Below are 21,336 nucleotides of genomic sequence, written 5' to 3' on the forward strand. Positions count from 1 at the left end.
TTCCCATGGCAACAGGCAGAAGGAACAAGAAGCTGTCACTGTGCAGGTGTTCCCTGGGGACAGGAGGTCTGAGGATGCATTCTGTGCCTCTGTGAAGGAGGAGTTATTTATAAGGAAGACTCAGGCTTTATCAGTGAGGCGAATCAGAGGGTCCGCTTCACTGCCTCTGTGCTCCTGGGAAAGGAGGGGATTGGCTAATAAAATCTACCTTCTCTGAGGCAGGAGCCGGCTTTGAAAAGTGTGTGTTTTAAAGACTGCATGGCCTCTTCTAAATATACCTTGAAAGATCACGTGGGCCCAGCAGGCTCCATGCAGGACAGTCCTGGGAGACAGGTCTGCCTATGGTCTCCTGAGGCTTCAGCAAGGCCGTGTCCTAGGGGACAGCTTAATTGCCCCAACTGAAAGCTTCTAGACATACCAGGCCCTATGTTGCCTGAGACGGGACAAGGACACAGAGAAGAACAGCCAGGGGGCAGCATAGAGGAAGACAGCATTGTTCCCTCTTCTGGTCCAAGGTCAGAGCCAGGTACCATTACCCAGAAGCCAGCCTCAGCACCAGAGATCAATCTGCCACTGCCCACAATGACTCAATTTGGGTCCCACCCACAGGATGGACAAGGAGTCTGTTTTCCTAATAGGTAGCCTCCTACCCTCTTGAAACTTCTAATGGATCTTGTGTCTTGCAGGCACATCCTGGTCATGCAGGTAATCTTTCGTGGCACACAGCTGAAGGTCTCCCTCTCTAGAAGCAAGTCTAGAAGGGGTCCTGGCATAATTACCGGCCCTTGCCTGGGTTTCGAGTACGTACCTCTGGAGCTGTGGCCAAGATTCTGCGCCTCTGTCCTTGAGTTTCCTCAAGGACAGTCTTGAAACGGTCCATCTCTTTGAAGGTGAGTTGAGGACTAGATGAGGTGATGGTTACCTGCCAGACCCAAGTGCGTGCTAAGTACCCCCAAAGCTATGCCTTGCCTGTCACTATAGAGATGACTCCACCGAATTTCAAGGCAAATACTGACCTGCAGTCCTGATTTTCACAAATTGATCCTGCTTCCCTCAGGAGTCCCCAGTGAGCAGAGAGAGATTGCTGAGGGAGACCCCAGAGGTCCAACCTATGAGCCTCCCTCCTGGAGTTAAAAAAAAAAAGGAGCGGGTGCCGGAGCCTCATCACAACCTATATAAGGTTCCGCTAGGAAGGAAGGACGACCTTTGAGAAACTCAAGGAGCCAGGAAGCAGGCAGGCTACAACTCCCCCTGCGCACCCTGGTTCCAGAGAACCATGACACTCAGATCAGTGTGTAAAAGCACAAATACAAATGCCCTAGGTGTGAGAGCATCCCAGAAGCAGTTTGCCAACTGACTACACAGAGAGGCCCCACTAGGAAGGGGACTAGTTGCCTCTATGGCTACTCTTGCTGACATCATTCACATCCAGACCCTTTAGAGATCCATGATATGGATCTGGAGCCTACAATGCTAAGCTTAAGTTAAGGCAACAGGAACCACTGTCCTGAGGCCTAAGGTGGAAGGTCCCCAATGCACTGAGGTCCACAACTGGATGGCCCACCACAGTTGTCCCTGCTATACCAGAATCAAGGATCTGCATGACAAAACAGGACCTACTGGGTCCTCTGTCCACACATAAGGCATATGACAGGGGTAGGCCCCTATGTACTCTCCTGGGATAGCCAACTGGCCGCTGCTCAGAGCAAGGCCACATATCTGAAACCATTTAGACCTTCAACAGAATGGGCTGCACCAGCCTGAGGGTGAGGTGGGAGCTCCTTGCCAAAGAAGCTGTTCCTTGACAAACTTCATCTCTATATTCTCTGAAGAATCACACAGAGCAAAGAGAACAACACTCAAGACTGGGCAAGAGAAACATTAAGAGAGCAAATAATGATGGCATGAGACACTGCTGGTCTTAGTGTGGGCTTTTATTACTGTTATAAAATGCCATTATCATAAACAATTTGGGGGTACAAAGGTTTGTTTCATCTTAGAACTCTCAGGACACACTCTATCACCAAAGGACTCCAGAAGAGGAAACCCAAGCAAGAACTGAAGTAGAAGCCATGGAGGAATGCTGCTTACTGGCTTGCTGGCTTGCCCCCCATGGCTTGTTCAGCCTACTTTCTTTTAGCACCTAAGAATACCAGCCCAGGGGTGGCACTGCTCACAGTGAGTTGGGTCTCCTGTATCAATCATCAATCAGGAAGCTGTACCACAGGCTTGCCCACAGGTCAATCTGGTGGGGGGCATTTTCTCAACTGAAGTTCCCTCTTTTCAAAATAACTCTAGCTTTTGTCATGTTAACATAAAACTAGTCAGCAGAGTTGATCCCTTGTCAACTTGACACACAAACACAAACTAAAATCTCAATGTCAATATGATTGTAGTACAAAACATTCCAACTTTTACGAGTCCAAGAATCTTTAATAACTCAAATACCTTCAAAGCTCAGTCTCTTTAAAATGCCCAGTCTCTTTGAAAGTTTAAAGTTTCTCTAAAATACCCAAAGTTTCTCTAAAATTCCAAAATCTCTTGATTGAGGGCTTCCTCTGTAAGATCAAAAATAAGTTACTTACTTTCTTACTCTAAGAGGGAAGACTCAGGGCACAGACACAATCAAATCAAAGAAAACCAAAGTCCAACAGTGTGAAGGGTTCAATGCCAGTTATCTTCTGGGCTCCTCTATAGTGTTTGAGCCACTCTTCCAACTCTGTTCTCTACAGCCTACACAGCTTTTCTCCTGGGTTCAGGCCAGCTCACACCATGGCTACCACTGTCTTCGGCAGTCATCCCATGATACCAGCATCTGCAAAACAAACCTGGGGACTCCGCAACTGAGACGCTGCTTCTCGGTAGTCAGTTCTGGCCTCTTTTCAGGAACTCACTCTTTCACATGGCACCAAGCCTCAACTTCTCTTCATGAGTTCATCAATCCGTTGCAATTAAAGCTTCGCATTCATTAATGGCCAGCCTGGCTTCTCATGATGACAAGCCTCACTTTGAGCTCTCTATGACCTCTGCAAAACCAGTTCCACTTGGGAGACTCTTAACATTGCCAAGTCAGCATGAGGTATGTCTTTGACCACCTCTGGTCCTTACCCTCTATGTGCTAACTCTGAGGAAACACTTCCTAGAAGACTCTGCCTCAATGATGATGGTCTCTTCTTAGTTACAAGTTCATTTTACAATCCTAGATTATCAGAACCACAAACAAGTCTTAATTCAAAATATCACACAAATAGCCCTGGTAGGGTCATTGCTTCCTTCAGAAACTTTACAGCCAGGTCTTCATCATCTGCAGTATTCTCGGCATCAGCTTCCAATATCCTACAACTTCTCCTTAAGCTCTGAAAACTCAATGACTTTTCTAGGCCAAAAATCCTCCCACAATTCCTCCAAAAAGACAGTCAGTTCCATCACAGAAATACCCTGCTCCTGGTACTAATTTCCATCTTTCTAATGGTTTATATTGCTATAACAAAACATGATTATAACACCTGGGGGAGGAAAAGTTCATTTCATCTTATAACTCTAAGGTCACAGTCCATCACTGAGGTAAGTCAGAGCAAGAACTCAAGCAAGGTAGGAACCTGGAGGCGGGAGATGACACAGAGACCATATGAGCGGTCTAGACCCATGTCTGCATGTGCCCTGTCTTCAGGAGCAGGAAATGGATCAGCAGATCAGCAGGGAGTGGGATGTGGCTGGGGACATCACTGCTCCAAGGTCTCCTCTGTCCTTCCAGTCACATGAAGTATCGCATGCAATCAGTCACATGTATAGTCACATGGCTACTCTATAGAAGCCAGCCTGACCCAACTCATTGGTAAATTTTCTTCAAAAGATGGGGACATTGGAGCCTGTCTGAGGCAGTGAATTCGGGTGCCTGTGAGATGGGGATCAGGATATGTATAGTTGGGCTTGCCCCCACTACTTGCCACACTGTCCCAATAAGGTGGCTGTTTGCTGAAGGAAAGGCCTAGGATCACTTGGCATTTGAAGACTGCCAGCTGTATACAGTGGAGTCTAGATGGGGCTTCCAGCGGTGCCAGGCCCAGCAACCAGGGGTTGAGCAGGAGGCAGGCACCCCACCCCCCCATAAAAGCCGGGCCTTCCTGGGGGACATCACTTCCTCCAGACTGCCAATATTTGCTAGTCCTTCCCTGAAGAAAGTGACAGTGCCTCGGGTTTTGTTACCTCCATGGAGGCACAGTGAGCTTCCAGACAGGGCCCACCCTCGAATTTAGAACAAGGTTCTGCTGGGGAGAAGGACAAGCATAGGGCAGTTGATGCCAAGCACAGGAGGCTGACCTCCCTCTCTCACCTATCCACACTGCGTGACCTTTGCATCCCTACCTACATGGATGTGACCCTGGATGTTGTCTTGACACTTAGTAACCAGGTCACCAGCCTCCTGTAAGAGGTCTGTGGTTTCCATCAGCCAATTCATTATGTGCACTCCCTAACAATACTTCCATAAGAGCCAAATGAGCATACGGACAGGTGTCCCCACCACCTTCATAAGTCCAAAGCTCACATCTGTTCTAGTTCCTTTGAGTGCCCTAGACCCCAGGTTTGGCCCCCACTCTGAAGTGAACCAGTGTGGAATTGAAGCTGTGTGGCCACTCCCAGTCACCGGTCCCCCATACTGGTTCCAGGGTTTCACTTTCTTCATCAGAATCCCTTCCCTATAGATGAGGCTGTGGAAACTTGTCACTCTTAAAGAACACTCCTATGGCCCCCAAGACCAGGGAGGACATAGGACACAGCGAGATAGTCACAGCACCAAGTGGATACAGAGGCAGGGTCAGGCCTCTCCATGGATGCTCTAGCTTTCATCCAACTCGAGGAAGGCAGGAGTGAAAGGGACCCAGGCAGAACTGTGGGAGCCAGGACCTAATATGCCTAATATGCTGAGGCCCTGCTTTCCTGACTTACTCCACTTCATGCACCACCTGTCTGCCATGCTTCCCCGTGGCCACTAAGTTTTTCTTCTATCTACTTTCTGGTCGTAGTCTCAGGAGCCCAAAGCCTGCCCTTAAGCCACACTTCTCTCTCCATCTGTGAGATACACGGTCTGCCCTTACTCTGGACACAGCCTAGCTTCTGTGGTATCCTGACTGCTAAGTGACAGGTGCAGGATGGACAACAACAGCAGAGATCAGACGTTGGATGGGTCCACCTTCGACCATTCTTGCTCCAGATGAGGAGATTGGAGGTAGGACACATGGGGTCTGCAAGTGTGTTGTGTTTGTGTGAGATATGTGTCTGTGCATGTGTTTGTGCAGCCTATGTTTGTGTAGGATGTGTGTGCCATATGTATTTGCATGTGTAGTGTGGGTTTGTGTAGGATATGTGAAGGGTATGTGTTTTCACATGTGACATGCTTGTGTAAGGTAGGTGTGTGTGTATGTGTGGCACATGTTTGTGTTTATTGTGACTGGAACATGGCATGTATCTTTGAAGTATGTGGTATGGTACTGTGTGTGGCACCTGGCATGTATGTGTTTTACACGGATATATCTATAGTGTATTTTTACATGTTCTGTCTATGAGAAGTATGTTCAGATATTATTTGCATAGTATCTATGTAGTATGCCCAGAGAGGGTCTGGTACTACAATGTATATGTTGTGTGGGTATGTATATATATATATGTATATATATACACACATATATATGTGAAGTACAGAGTACAGCATGTATGTAAATGTGAAGTATACACTCGTGTGTTTGTAGTGTATCAGTAGGTGTTCAAGGCCAACATATATAGTATATGTATGTAGGTGAGGAGTGTGATATGCTTGTGTATTTTCTGTGTTATACATGCATATTCAGTATGTATGATATATATGTGATGTGAATATGTGGTATGTGTTCAGTGTTTATATGTTGTGCTTATATGGTGTTTGGTGTATGTATATGTTCTATGTATGTATATGTTCTATGTATACGGTTTAGATGTGTGGCATGCACCTATGTGTCATGGGGATATTACATGTGTATAAGGTGTTAACATATTATGAATAGATGTGCAGTGTGTGTGCAAGACATGTTAATATGTTATGCATACATGTAAGCTACATGTGTATGAGGTATTAATAAGCCACAAATATATGTGGAGTATGTGTATATGAGGTGTTATATGCCACAAAGATTTGTTGAGTATATATGTATGAGGTGTCAATGTATTATATGTACATGTGGGTTACATATATATATGATGTATGTTAACTTTAAATGTGCTGTGCTTATATGGTCTGCAGTGTATGCATGTGTGTGGTATGTATTTATATGCAGTGCAGTTGTAGGCTATGATGAATACATATGTTGTGTATGGGTGGTATGAGTAGATATGATTTTAATATGGGATATACATGTATATGTCATGTGATGGAATGTGTGTATATGGAACATGCGTTTATGTGGTCCATTTGATGTATTCCGGTATGCATAAGCTGTGTATATATGTGTGTGTGTGTATACTTGGTTTGTATATATGAGGTAAGTGTAGTACATTTGTATGTAGTCACGTGCTCCAGTGCCGTGCCTGATGGACAAGGGAGAGTTAGGCAGCAGATGATATCCAAGTGAAAGGAAAAGAGAAGCCTTTGGGGGAGAGGCTGCAATGCAAGAAGGATGGGGCCTGTGGATGGAAGAAAGATCAGAAGGGCAGACCCCACTTAGCAAAACGGATGTGAGCTGGGCCACGGGCAGACTTGTAGTCCTGTGAGTCAGAGTCAGTATTTCAGGTATGCTCAGGTCATAGGAGGCCACAGGCATCCACACAGTTCCCATAGCATCACTTGTGTATAAACAAGGAGCGGGAATGGCTCCCACCATCACCCTCGCTACACAGCTGTATTTTTAATCAAGTTCATAATACATGTTCATGCAAATTATGCTTATGCAAATTACATACAACAGTATAAACATCTCAGTATTTAATTAATGTATAATCATATGCATAAACACAAACATCTTACTTATTAAAAGGTCAGCAGTGGACATCCTAAGGCCACCCACTCTGACACCCTGCATGCACAGATATTATACCACAAACACACACGTTCTACATACCACCTGGGTTGAACAAGCAGCCAGTTCACCACAGTCAGGGGCTGAGCCTGGATTTTCAGTACCAAGTTAATGCCAAAGCAAGATAGAAGACTGAGTTTCCCAAGATGCACAGGGAAGACCAGTCGCATAATCATGCATCTAGGCCCCAAGTGAGTGTTCAGATGCAGCCAGTGTGCGCAGAAACCTTAGCACAGCCTATCACTACTGCTACCTCGCTCTCTCTCAAGAGCCTTCTTCCTGTCTCTGTGCTGGCGAACTGGGAAATTCAGACTCCTGCTTCTGGCAAGTCATGGTGAGCCAGTGTGCAGTCACCTCCATTACCAACCTCTTCATGTTTTAACGTTTACAGTTGTCAGACATTCAGCAGATGAGAATCCCATTACGGTGAGTGTGGGTTTTATTTAGATTCCACGTGACACAAGAAGTGATAGTAAATGATGATAAAGGAGCTGGTTATTTTTTTAACACTTTTCCAATCCCATCTATTTCTAGCTGGCATCCATACAGGAAGGCTAGGGAGAAACAGACTTTGGGCACTGGGAAGGTACAAGCCCTGTCCTAGCCTATCCCATACCTTGCAGAGCTCTACATCCTAAGGTCAGAGAAGACAGCACTGGGGAGCCCTGAGGTCCCTAGGCACAGCTGAGGCCCTCTGCATCCAATGCTGGGCCATGAAGGAGAGGGTATGAGACCCAGTCCAGCTGTGGGAACTTAGAAGGACACAGGTCTACAAACAAACAAACAAACAAAAAAACTTTCCTTAAACATTCAGGCTTCATCCCTTCAGTACATCATAGGATCAATGCAGGCACCAAGCACAGCTCAGCCTCTACCAAGAACAGCCAGGTTATTCTGAACAGCCGCAGGTCCCTTGGGTCCTACACCATTGGGTCCTACAAATGCCCACCCGCTGCTACAGCCTGTCCAAGGAAACAAGTATTTATAATAGGAATGATATACTTTTTAATTCAATGATTGTTTAAAAATATATCTTTATTATTTTTTATTGTAGGAACATTATACTTGAATGTATGTCAGTTTGCCATGTGTTGCGTGCCTGGTCCCCGTGGAGGTCAGAAGAGGACATCCAATCCTTTGGAACTGTGGAGTTACAAGTCTCAGCTTCCCTGCAAGAGCAGTCAGTGCTCTTAACTGCTGAGAATTTCTCCAGCCCCCTCAATGAATATTGTTTTAAGGATTTCTTAGTGTCAGTAACTGTGCTATGTTGTTCAAATTGTTTGTTCATTTAAAAAAAAAAAAAAGATGGTCCACAACTGAGAAGATAGGATAGTTGGCAAAGTGCTTGCCTTGTGAGCTTGAGAGCCCGCGTTTGATCCTCAGAAGCCCGCGTTTGATCCTCAGAAACCATGAAGTAAATAAACAAACAAATAATAAACAAACAAAGAAATCAATTTAAAAGCTGGGTTTGGTATTGTGGCCTATAATCCCAGTGCTGGAGAGGCAGACAGGTGGATGCCTAGGGCTCACTGGCCAGTCAGCCTTGGTTGTCAGTGGAGTTCCAAGTCAGTGAGAGATTCTGTCTCAAGAAAAAAAAAAGTGATAGATACCTAAGGTTGACCTCTGGAATCTCCATGCACAGGTACTCCTGCCACCACACACACACACATATGAGCAACACACACACACACACACACACACACACACACACATACACACACACACACTTGAAAAATAAACTGATCGATGCCACAGATGCACACGTATCCTGGGATGGCTGTAGGGCTTTCATTGATGGTGCTAATTAGTGATCTCCACTGAGTATCAATGCATGCCTGCACAGGGTATTTTTATTTCTGTTAATCTATTTTTTATTTAAATTATAATAAGTTTTACATGTCGATCCCAGTTCCCTCTCCCTCCCCTCCTCCCCTGGCCCCCAATAATCCCCTATCCCATCCCCAGTATGCTCCCCAGGGAGGATGAGACCTTCTATAGAGGATCTTCAAAGTCTGTCATATCCTTTGGAGCAGGTATTAGGCCCTCCCCTATGTGTCTAGACTGAAAGAGTATCCTCTATGTGGAATGGGCTCCCAAAGTCCATTCATATGCTAGGGAAAAATACTGATTTACTACCAGAGGCCCCATAGATTGCCAAGGCCTCCCTGCTGACACCCACATTCAGGGGGTCTGGATCAGTCCGATGCTGGTTTCCCAGCTATCAGTCTGGGGTCCATGAGCTCCCCCTTGTTCAGGTCAGTTATTTCTGTGGGTTTCACCCGCCTGGTCTTGACCCCTTTGCTCATCACTCCTACCTCTATGCAACTGGATTCCAGAAGTTCAGTTCAGTGTTTAGCACAGGGTTTTAAGTGTGTCCCTTTCAGTCTGGCCACGCCACAGAGAATGTGCTTGACTTCCAAAGTAGTGAGCTAACTAAATAAATTAGAGTTGGATCCTATTTGCTCAATCAACAGTCAGACCTCAGAGCTGCTGAGGACGATAACACTGGGTGGGGCGACTCTAAGTTCCTGGGAATTAAGATGCTGGGACATTGTGCTAGGGACAGGCACTCAGCTCACCCACAAGCTCTCAATATTAACCGGAGAAAGAGGTTTTTTAATAGCCTGCTCATTTAATGCAACACTTGCCCAGCCATCAAAAGGATTTACAAGGACAGAGAGCTAAACCTCAAATCCACAGCTAATGGAGACACACGGGGATGTCTCCTCTAGAAAAAATGGCTTATGAGTTAAATCCTAGTCCTGTCTCCTTTGGACCCCAATGGCCAAAAATCCATGGGTTACTCTGGAGCGCTGCAGGTTTCCTATACCGTAAGTATCCAAAGCAGAACTTGTGCCGCTGTGCCCTGGCCCAGGTGCTTCTAAAATTTCAAGAATGTTCCTAATTCCAGCTGTCATCCTAACTCTATGTCCTGAGTCCCACATAAACAAGAAACTGTGGGCTTAGACCCTGTTCCCTCCTCCTTCCATCCCATGCCCTGTTCTGCTCCCATGAGGCAGTTAGATCTGAGTGGGGTTCGTAACACATCACCTTTGCTCTGACTTGTTCTAGCTCAGGGAAACCAGAGTTTGCATAAACAAGCAGTGCTGATGATACTTCCGTAGGGTAGTCCGGGCCCCCTACTGATGCCTGAACCCCATGTCTTAGCTACACTCATCGTTCCCTGGTCCTCTGGCTGCCTCCACTGAGTAAGCACAATGGGCAAGACCTGTTCTTACAGAAACTGGACAAACCAGGGCTGCAATTAGGAGCACAATTCTCCTCTCCTTGAGTTCACAGCCCTAATTCATCTGTGCAATTGCTGCAAGACAGGCCAGCCGGAGTGGGATGGATTAGCCACAGGGTAGCCTGTATCCCCACACAAAAGGGAAAGTGTGGAAAAACGGTTCCCTGGGCCCCTCATTCTTCACCCCTGGGGGAGAAGGGACCCAGATTCATGGAAATGACTATTTATACAGTTCTTTCCCACTCCATCCCCAGGCAACAAGTAACAATTGTCCAAGCTGCCTAACTCCCTCTCTCCTAGCGGATTTCAGTCTGCAGTTCAACCCTCCCAGAAGGGCCCTGTGCCTCCCCTGGGAACCACAGTCCCCAGTCTCTCACTGCACGCCCTGAGGCCTATCCGGAGGCTCCTACTTCTGTTGCCAGAGACCAAAAAACTTGAAAACAAGGACAGGAATGCCAGCCATGACCTCTGTGACAGAAGGAAACAGCAAAGGGCACTGGGACCCAGGGTCATAGAAGCAAACAACTCAGGGTGAACAACGGAGGGGGTAGGGAGGTTCACAAGTCCCCACAGGGCAGGGTGAACACTGGGGCTTTTTGTCAAGAGCAACTTCCAAGACTGTGCCTTTGGGTCCTATGACCCATGGTCAGCGTATACTACCTTTGCCCACCGTCTACCACACCAAATGCCCAGGCTTCCACAAAGGGCTGTCCCGCAAATCCACCCTCAGGACATGCCCCTCCACTTCAGAACAAGGTGCCAGTGCAAACTGCCCATGTGACCTCACATCTGGCCACCAGGGACACAGGGACTTCCTTCTTGACCAAAAGACAGACTAATAGCTTAGAAGACTTCGTGACTAGTTTATTCCCACCAGACAAATTCCCATCAGAATGAACCCATCCACGGGGTCACATGTCTCCAAATGATTAGGATCTCTCTGTAGTAAGCAGAAAGTCATTCCAACACAGTGACTAACGTGGGCTAGATCAACTTAGAGGATCCATGGAAGCCTAACATCCATGGTCCTCCCTCGGATGAATGCCCCAAGCAACAAAGGAGCAGTTGAAACTTTTGGCAGAGAACTTGTGGCCCAAACAAGGTCTCAAAGTGTAAGGACCCCAATGTAGGGGTCCCCATGCCCCTTCACAGCTGTCAGGCAGAGGACACCAGGTGAGGACAGCTCTAAGGGGGCGGGGGGGAGTGCCTGAAGGAAATGACTCAAGTTTGCAGGAAAGAGTTATCTCAATAGCAGGGGACCCCAGTCAGCGGCAGAAGCACCCACTGATGAAGCAAGTCATCTAAACTTAAGGGAAGACGGACCTCCAACTCCAGCTGAGCAGGGTTATCTGCCTGCAGCAAAGCCCAGCTAGTTTCTCCAAAGTAGCACCTGAAATCAAGGGGGATCAATGTGTAGCAGTCCATGAGTGCTCCCACAATGCAGGTGGTTCCCAGTGTCCAGGGGCTCACCAGTTACGAGGGGGAGGTTGCAGAATGTTGCAAGCCCAGGAGTTCCTCCTCAGGGACCCGAACTAGTGAAACAGTTGTAGGAATCTGCACCAGCACTTTTCAGGGTTGTGTTCCCTGGCGACCTAGGGGAATGCTAGCCAGTGCAAGAATGGCCTTCGGACAAGGGCACCAGCAACAACCGGAGCAGGCTGAGCCCAGAGACACTAAGACCAAGAGGGGCTACTAAAGGGCAGGAGTTTACAACAGAGTGCCCACCATTTGCTGCCTGCCAACTAAGCCAAGGTAGGATTCCCAAAAGGTTACCATGACCACAAGAATCCAACGTGTCCTAAGCAAGTCTCAACAGAATCTCGAGAACTGGATAGGACAGCCAGCAATCTAGAGGGGACCAGGAGGGCAAAGGAACCAGAACTTGAGCGGGCCTATGCATTCTAGTAATGAAAAATTCTGCCCACCATCCCAGCACAGAAAGTAGCATGGGACATGGGCTCAGTTTCTCAGTGCTCTCACCCCTTGACACCTTTGCTTCCCCAGCCCCCAATCCACTCAGTCCTGGCCTGCTCAGAACTGGCTTCAGCCAGGCTACCAAAGTGGAGCACTGGTGCCACCTACCGAGGGTCGATGGCATGCGGGTAGGCGCAACTGCCACCGAGCCCTGCGGGGCAGGGGATGGCAACTGCAGCCTGGGCATAAGCCTGGGCTTCGGGACTACACTGAAGCTCGCCAGGCCCTAGCACGCCCGGACTCTCGCCTAACCCGCGCCACCCCTGAGCCCGGATGCGCCCAGGGGCGGCAGATCCAATGCTGGGCTCCCGAAAGGCTCGCGCCACTGGCCACTCTGGCCCCGCAGAGCCTCGGCCCATCAAGCTGGCAGTGGTGGAAGGTGCTGGAAGCAGGCAGTATCACGCGCAGGGACCGCCGCGAGCAGTGCGGGGACCGGGAGCTGGGGACAATTACCTTCTTTGAGGAACTGCGCGTGAATCACTAAGACCAGGAAGCAGCAGAGCGCGGCCCCTGCGAGTGCCCAGAGTGCCTTCAGGAGCTGCATCGCGGAGTGCCAACTCGGCCGACGCCCCCGAAGTCGCGCAGCTAAGGTCCAGGCGCCGCATCAGCGCCCCGCTGGGTGCAGCCGCGGCGGCCGCCCGATCGCGCCCTCCATCCGCCGCCAACGCCGCGCTCCGCCGCGACTGGAGGCGCCACTCCGGGAGGCGATCTGTGTCTTTTGGGCAGGGGGAGGGGACGGCGCGAGGGAGGGCGCCGGGGAGGGGGGCGGGCGGGGGCGGGGAGGTTAGCAGAAAGTCTCGGGCCGCGGCGGCCGCCGCTCCGGCCACTCGGCCACCATCGCGCGCTGCGGGGCGCCGGGGGCCCGGGCGCGGGGTACTGGCCGCCGCGGCCCCATGAATCAGCCCCGCCGCCGCCCCCGGAGCCGCGCCGCCAGCAGGGCCCAGACCGGCCGCGGATTGCGCAACGGCTCGGCGGGCTCGGGGGTCCGGCGCGGCCCCGGCGCTGGTCGCCTGTCGCCCCGCGCCAGAGATCCGCGTCGCCTTCCTCCGCTGCTCTACCGCCGCCGCCTTCTCAGGCTCCGCCGCTGCCGCTGCCCGGTCTTGCTCCGGCGGGGGGCTTAGGGGGGCCGCTCCTCCGCCGCTGCCACCGCCGAGCAGGGCCAGCCTCAGGGCCGGGGCTGCGCACCGCTCGCGGAGCTGCAGCACCATCGCTGCCGCTGGGGCCCGCACGGCCGGGCCGAGTCAGCCGCAGTCCAACTTGCTCGGCCCGGGAGCTACCGGGCCGGTCCCCTCACCCGGGACGGTGCCGGCCTCCGCGCCCAGCCGGGAGAGCGCGCCTCCGCCGCCGCAGCCGGGACGAGGCCGGGCTCAGCGCTGCCGCGAGCCGCCCGCACTGGCTGGGGACGCCGGGGGCGACGCTGAGGGTGGCCGCGCCGACAGGTGGGGCCGGAGACGCTGCGCGCCTCGGCGCCCGCGGGACGCCGCTGCTCCAGTACTGGTGGCGCGCGCCCGCCACTCGGCTCGGCGTCTTTGCGAGCTGCGGCGGGAACGGGAACGCGGCGTGGCTCTCTGTCGGCCCAGGCGGCCAGGCCGCGCTGCCTCGGACTCTGGCCCGCGCCTGCCGCCGTCTGTGCAGCGCCCGGGCCGCCGAGCTGCCGATGCGCACTGGGCCGCGGAGGGGACCCCGGGGACCCGGCCGCCCTGCAGCGCCCCCGTCTGGCGTGCCGGAGGGTCAGGTGGGGCTGGTCCAGCTGAAAACTGCGGGTCGGGCTCCACCTAGGTGCGCTGGGGCCTCACTGCAGAGCGGCCGGTTGGCTCGGATGAGTGGGGAAAGCGAGCCCAGCCCCCAACCCGTTCCTACCCCAGCTCCTCGGAAGAATGCAGAACCAGAACGAAGGACCAGCGAGATGACGGGCAACTGGATAGGTTTAGAGGAGGCTGCTCTCGGTAGGCGGTTCCGAGGGGTTTGAAAACAGAACACCCTTCCCCACCATCACATTGCATCCTGGGCCTCCTGTGTGCCCGCCTCCAGCCAGCTGCGGGACACCCAATAGCTCAGGCACAGTGGATAGCCACAGCCTGCCCCAGAAGAAGCCGGCAGGCATTTCCCTGCCGCCGCCTCCATTCTTCCACAAGGAAGAGCCGGCATTTGTGTCTGGAGGCCCAGAGCTGGAGGCAGTGCTGGCCTTTTTGGAGGGTCCCACCATGCTAACAGCACCAGGACCAGCACGGTAGGCCTGAAAGTGCTTTTGTCTGAATCGAATTTAAAATGCCCAGTTCAGAGCTTTGGATAGTAGCCAGGGACCTGTGCCTGGTCTGTGTGATGTGTGTCGTTCAGGGGGTGGGGGTTGGCTGAAGTTTGGGGCTCACCTGCTACACATAAGTCTCTCTCTCTCTCTCTCTCTCTCTCTCTCTCTCTCTCTCTCTCTCTCTCTCTCTCTCTCTCTCTCTCTCTCTCTCTCTCTCTCTCTATGCCTGCGCAAGTATGTAGGTAACATGCAAGAAAAGAGGCCAGTTCTGAAGGGCTCTTAGAGGTCAGATAGATCAAACTCATTAGGGTGACTTGGGGAAACTGAGGTCTGTAGTAGCATGGTGACCAGCACCATTAAAGGTAAAGTCGACTGCCCACCAAACTTGATGCTGTCTGCCTGACCAGACTCTATTATGCCCACACCTGGGCAGAGGAGGAGCTGTTGAGAAGCAATTTGTCTCTCTGGCTGCCAACACCCCTCTCCCACCCCAGAAGAGCTGGGAGAGACTGGAGTTTGTCAGAGCTTCCCCCACCCCCAACCTGAAGAGGTGGCCCAGCCTTGCACCAGCCCAGGCAACTAAACCATACAGTGTCTAGCTTGGAAGGGACTGGGCATTCTCTTGTGCAGTTCCCTGGAGCTCCTCCCTCAAATAACTCTGCCACCCTACCCACGTATGCACTCCTACACATCATCCAGCAAAGTCGTCCACACGGCAGCCTCACCATCCTGCCCTGTCCATCTTAGAAAGTCTGACCTCCACCAAGGTCGCTGGCCTACACACCTCACCTGGAGCAGTGTGTTCCACCGCAGAGGACTCATATCCTGGTGGGTGCTCATCACACACGCAGACTCGGCCCCAAAGAGATGGCAAACGGGAGAGAAGGCCCGCCCCTGACATTGTCTCTGCCCCCAATCAGGTGCCCATTATTTGAAATCCTGACAGCTGATCACCATGGAAAAAGAACTAACCACTTGAACAGTCTTAAACTGAATTTATAAGAGGAAAAGAAAGTTCCTAAAGAGATGCCTGGCCCACCAATTAATTCAAGTCCACTGGGTAGAGTGAGCATATCTCCAATTTTAAGGACCAGAAGCATCCTCCCCCCAGATGCCAAGCTCTCCTACTGGGTTGGCAGGCAGTACTGCTGCTGCTTTTCAGAGAAACCACAGGTGAGAAGCAGAGAGCCTGTGTCTGCTACCCAGAGGAGCGGGTGCACTGTGTACACAGGACAGTCCATTGGGCATTCAACTTAAGACAGCAGATGAATAGAGAAAACCACCACAGGCCTCTGGAGGGGGTATTAGCCCAGGGCAGTGGACACAAAGGGAAAGGGAAAGGGAAAGACTCTCGAAAAAAATCCTAAGACTATGGCTGGTGGTACAAGAGCTGGCACGCCAGGGGAATCCTGGTGCCGGGGACAGAGCAGAAGAGAGGGGCCATGAGGAATGTCCCTTCTTCCAGCCACAGCACCTGGGAGGCCAAACAGTCGGCGCCACTCAAGGGGTCCATCCAGCCGGCTGACGGACGGGAACTTAGCCCAAGATCTGCATCGCCAAAGATTCATATAGGTGAGGCTCTGTACCCCAGTAACTGCTGCTGCCAGGACAGTTAGCTGAATAAGCTATGCTGTGCTGCCCAAAGAGGGGACAGTCCCCACATGCCTTATGCCTGAGGTACAGGAACTCAGGTGTGGGGGAGGGGCGTTTTATTTTACATGTCTCTAGGCAAAAAAATGAACATTGCCTTCAATTAGGCATGTGGGCAGTAAACACAATCGTTTAGCTGTAACTGTGACTTTGTCACCAACAGAAATCACAGGTATTTTCAAATCAAGTTACAGATCTATGGCTATCATAGTACATTGCTTATGTTCACCATTATTTCAAATTACAGTCATTCTACAGCTAGGCTTTTTATGTAATGCTTTAATAAGGATGCAAACATACCCTTGTATCAAAATGGGTTTTTTTTCTTTTACATTTGATAACTGCATTTAATATAATTGGTTTTCTTAGTAAGCTTGTGTATGTTTATGTTGGTCTAAGACGGGTTCTATAGACTTCAGCGGTTAGCCAATTATGCGCATGACCTCTGCCCTGGTGGGCAAGTCAGGGCTTCATACATAACTGGTGTGGAGTGGGGTGGAATGGAGGGAGGACCTCTGTGCAACACAGCCCAAATGTCTGGGCACCACAGTGCCCTGGATGTCAAATTCAGCAGGCCAGTTCATTCTAGAGGAGGCTGCCCACCCCCTAGACCCATGCCCAGTTTCAAAGAGGCCTATCTGTACACACACTCTATTTACAGAGAACACAGGCAGTCCCTGACCAGTCACTTCCAACTGATCTCTCACTGGGCACTGACAAACTCTACACCCTGATCGTTGCTGTACGCTGCCCAGTTCTGACCCTTTACAGGCACTGATCAGTCACTGCATGCTGGCCATTTACCGTGTGCTGACAAATCATAACACGCTGACCATTGACTGTATTATTCTGACCATTTCCTGCACACTGGCCAGTTACTGCCCTCTGGCTGTATAACTCCGGCTTCCCTCCCATGGAACAACACGGCCCTGGCAGATGGGAATCACCCAGTGTCTACGGAAAGCCAGGGCAGAATAGAGAAGGCTGAAGGCATGCATTCCACATCTCACTACAAGAGGACAGAAAGAATCCAGGGACAAATAAAGGAATCATAACAATCCTAAACTCCATCATGCTACAAACAACACTGTAGCTTTCACACACAACCAGAAGACAAGAGAGGCTTCAGGCAAATGTAGGGGTCACATCTTAAGATTCAGGGGTGGTGTCATGTGGTAAAATGGGCAGAAACGAAGGGGGGCCAAGGAAAGGCCTGAGAGTGTTACAGTGTGGAGGGGAGATCTCAGGCGTCCAAGTTTCCTATTAGAACTTGTGAAGTCAGAAGAGAGAACAAGGAGGAGGAAGCTGTCGGAAATGGACAGGCTTGCTATATTCAAAACAGACCTGATGGGCATTCGCAGAGCCAAGCAGCCATGAAACCCTGTAAAATCAAATGGAAGAGTAAGTCAATTCTGACCTACCAAATCTAAGGTGACGTGACAGTGGGCTTTTGTTGAAGACTGCTGGCTTTCCCTCGGGAGCAGAGCAGTGTCCTCCTGTGCTGGTGGGAAAAGACAAAGCTCCAAAGTGCTGACCGGCCCCTCTGTCCGCAGACATCGTCATGTCACTAAAGGCAGCTGGAGGAACTGCGCCACCCACGCCCCACAGGGAAGACAGAGGGAGGAATCGCATGGAAGACAAGATAGCCAGGAGACTTTGGAGGTGCCGAGGAGTTCTGCGTGATATGCACAAAGATGCCCTGGGCCCTGAAATTGGGAAAATCTCCTTCAACCGACAAAATGTTCACAGTAAAATACCACGCCTCTTTCTCTCTCTCTCCCTCTGTGGTTCTAGTCACTGGTCTCTTCTGAGGGAAGCCCCACGTATGGAACAGGACTGTAAATCCTCTGTTTCTACACAAGACTTAAAAACCAGCTCACAGACAAATCTCAGAAAAAAATCCAGCAGCTAGCTAAACAGAGTCCTAAACTTCGATCATTAAAGATACATGTGCACAGGGGCTGTGGGGACAGCTCAGTGGGTAACAGCACTTGCTCTACAAGCAGATGGATCTGAATTTAATGCCCAGCATGTTAGGTGGATTCTGAGAACTTGCTGGGACAGTGAGCTTCCGGTTCACTGAGAAACCCTTACTCAAGGCAGTAAGGTGGAGAGGAATGGAGGAGGACACCCACTGTCCTGCTCCGGCCTTAATATTCACACGTATGGGCATGCATACACATGGGTATACACACCTACCCACTTATGTATATGCAACACACACACCATGCATACAACACAATATGTTTGTATACATATATGAATGAATGAGTGAATGAATGAAACACTGGGTGTGGCTTGGATACCAAATTAGTCAGAGAGCCAGGGGAAGGCAGGGTGAGAAGAGAAGTGGTCTAGACTGGCTCTTGGAAGCACCCATGAACACAGGCCAGGGAGTTAGGGGGCAGCCAGCAGGTGACATGGAGAAAATGAGGAAGGCCAACTTCAGCAGGGCACTGCCCTCAGTGAGCAGGCTTGGAGAGGGGAACGACACCTACACAGTTGCCCAGCAAGTGGCTACAGCCACAGGATGGGAAGGATAGATCAACTTAGCCACTCTGCAGCATAGACTGAGCCCCTCACAGGTCCAGGCCCTGCACGGACAATGCATCAATGAAGACATCCAGATGCTCAGAGGCTGGACCTGGGTTGCTTCCGCCCAGCAACCTATCTAGGTCAATATGGAGGCATATGCTTACAAGCAGCTTATGAGCCATGTGTTCATTAGTATGTGTGTCTTTATATGCATGTCTACAGGGCACCCTGTCACAGGTTTCTGTGTGTGCTCACATACATATGAGTGTACTGAATGTGCACAGATATTTAGTTTGGTGTTCATATATGCACACATGTCTAGGTATATTCCTATAGGCACAGCTGTGGCTACTGTTTGTGTCTCCCTATTATGTCTATACATGTGAGTGCCACCATACCTCTCTAGAAAGTCACTCAGATATTTTCAAAGACACATGACCTGGAGACCATGGTCTTCCCTTTGACCTTGCATCTCAACCACAGGGGGTATCAGTAGGATAAACATTCCTTGTACCTTTCCTATCCATCCACTCACTCCTGATCTCCTCGGCACTGGGTGTGGGGATGTCTTTCTCAGACTTGCGGGGGACCAGCAGGCAGAAAGCATGAACGTCTTGGCCCATTGCCCATTGTTGGCCCTACACAAAGGTCCAGGGACCTTTCTGCACCTTCCTTTCATCCAAAATGTCCTAGCAGCACGGTATCTCAACATCCAATGCGGGCAGGGTGGGTGGGGAGGAACTCAACTCCTGCCTTTACACACCTGCTCTCCCCAAGGCCATTCTATAGATGGAGCACACAGGCAAAGAACACCAAGATGCATGACTGGGAGCCTGGCTTAGACACTTACCGATGGAGTCTACATGTCTGCTGTATTCCATCTCAGAGATCCCTCCAGAGTCGCTACTGCCTCACCGAATTCTCAGGAGCCCACTTCAGGGGTATAAAATGTGAGCATCCTAAGATGGAGGTATCTGTCCCCATGTCCAGCATAGACTCAAGGAGACAGCCCCCAGCCCAAGCTGCTCTCTACCCCCGCTCCCCTTCATGGTTATCTCTGTGTTCAGAACAGACAATGCCCCATTGGCTCTGCCCTGAGAGAAACAGGATGCCCTCCATCCACCTGCTCTCTACCACCCAGACAGAAAAGCGAGTGCTCTCCCTGATGCAATGGAACCAGAAATGTGTGATGTGGCACAGGGAATGTCACTCACTGTCTGGTCACCTCAGTCCCATATAAAAATCACTAGCTCTCTGGCTATTACAGGAAGAGATCACACTGTCAGCTTCAAAGTGGGTTTTCATCCTTTCTTTCCATTTTGCATGAGTATAGGAGGCAGTGTCCTCTCCCAAGAGAGCTCTCTGGGCACACTATTACTGAGGGTCTAAAGTATGTCCCAGGCAACAATAGTATGGAGTCACTCAAACCAGGGACCTTTGTCTGAGCTTGTGTTGCTTCTGCATAAGGATACATATCAAGCAGGCGTTAGTGGCGCACGCCTTTAATCCCAGCACTTGGGAGGCAGAGGCAGGCAGATCTCTGTGAGTTAGCGGCCAGCCTGGTCTACAGAGTGAGTTCCAGGATAGGCTCCAAAGCAATACAGAGAAACCCTGTCTCAAAAACAAAATCTCTAGCAGGGCTTGCTCTGCTCTGTGAACCGCCCTTGATACCCCAGGGTAAATTCCAGATTCTTCCTTCAGCAGAAGAGAGGAAGAGGGGAAGAGAAAAAGGTAACAGCTTAAGATGAGGGACAGAGGAGACTTCAGCTTGGAGAGAGGAGAGGGTACAGGACTTATGCTGGTCAGCGGCCAGATGATACCAGCAGACCTATGGACTTCACCCACAGCTCAGGACATCTGCCTGCTGCCAGAAACATGAGACTTGCACTCTCTTTTTTTCTGCAGCCCTTCTTATATCTTCAGAAAATAGAGACATGGCGTGGAGTAAGCCATCTTCTGGACACCCACATGCCGAGGCATGGCTGCTCACACTGGGTTGGGCACCCCAGCCTTTGGAAAGCTCCAGTGACTGAATTCTCTTCTTCTCTGCTCACACCTCAAGCTGTCTTTGTCTTGTTCAAGCTCGTCCTCTGTTCGAGAGTCATATGCAGGTGGCATACCTGCACCCGACTCTAGATCTGGATTGCTTCAGCTCTGATTGTTCAAGAAAGACAATCGACCAGGGAGGATTGAGAGCATGAAGCAGCAGGAGGGTTTAGGAGGAGGCACTGTGGAAGGCAGGCATGTCCTTCCCTCCTTAGGCTGCCTGCTTTTCTCTAGCCCCAGCCAGCCTATCAGACCAGTGTCAATGATGCTTTTAGCCCAGACCCATGACCACTCCAACATCTCCTGGGAATGCTTTTCTTCTCTCTGCACAAGAGCCCACATTTTATCCCAACCCAATAGATCCCCTCTGACCAAAGTAAGGATTGTCTTTTCAAAGCATTTTTTAAACTAAGGTTCAGAAGAAGCACTGAGCTTGGTCCTTAGTGACCCTCATCCTCAGAACAGATGTGTACACATGAGGACCTTCTATCAGCACTTGAAGACCAGATAGACGGAAAACACAACACTTGGCCAAGGTATAATTGAACTTGCTTTTTAATAAAAATTATTTTCCATTCCTCTCCAGTTGT

General features: G+C 50.5%; 1 protein-coding gene across 3 annotated transcripts in view; it reads right to left on the reverse strand.

The window, feature by feature from the left end:
• Window positions 1–21,336, reverse strand: part of Tafa5 (TAFA chemokine like family member 5) — a 206,322-nt gene that overhangs the window by 114,917 nt on the left and 70,069 nt on the right. The window contains exon 1 of one of the 3 annotated variants that reach the window (XR_005880065.1): window positions 12,721–14,660. The exons of the other annotated variants lie outside the window; for them this stretch is intronic. The gene's annotated coding sequence lies outside the window, so the exon portion shown is untranslated. Of the gene's footprint in view, window positions 1–12,720; window positions 14,661–21,336 lie in introns of those variants that run through there. 3 annotated transcript variants of the gene reach the window in all.

This window comes from Mesocricetus auratus, unplaced genomic scaffold (genome assembly GCF_017639785.1).
Source record: "Mesocricetus auratus isolate SY011 unplaced genomic scaffold, BCM_Maur_2.0 Super-Scaffold_100010, whole genome shotgun sequence".
Lineage (NCBI taxonomy): Eukaryota > Metazoa > Chordata > Mammalia > Rodentia > Cricetidae > Mesocricetus > Mesocricetus auratus.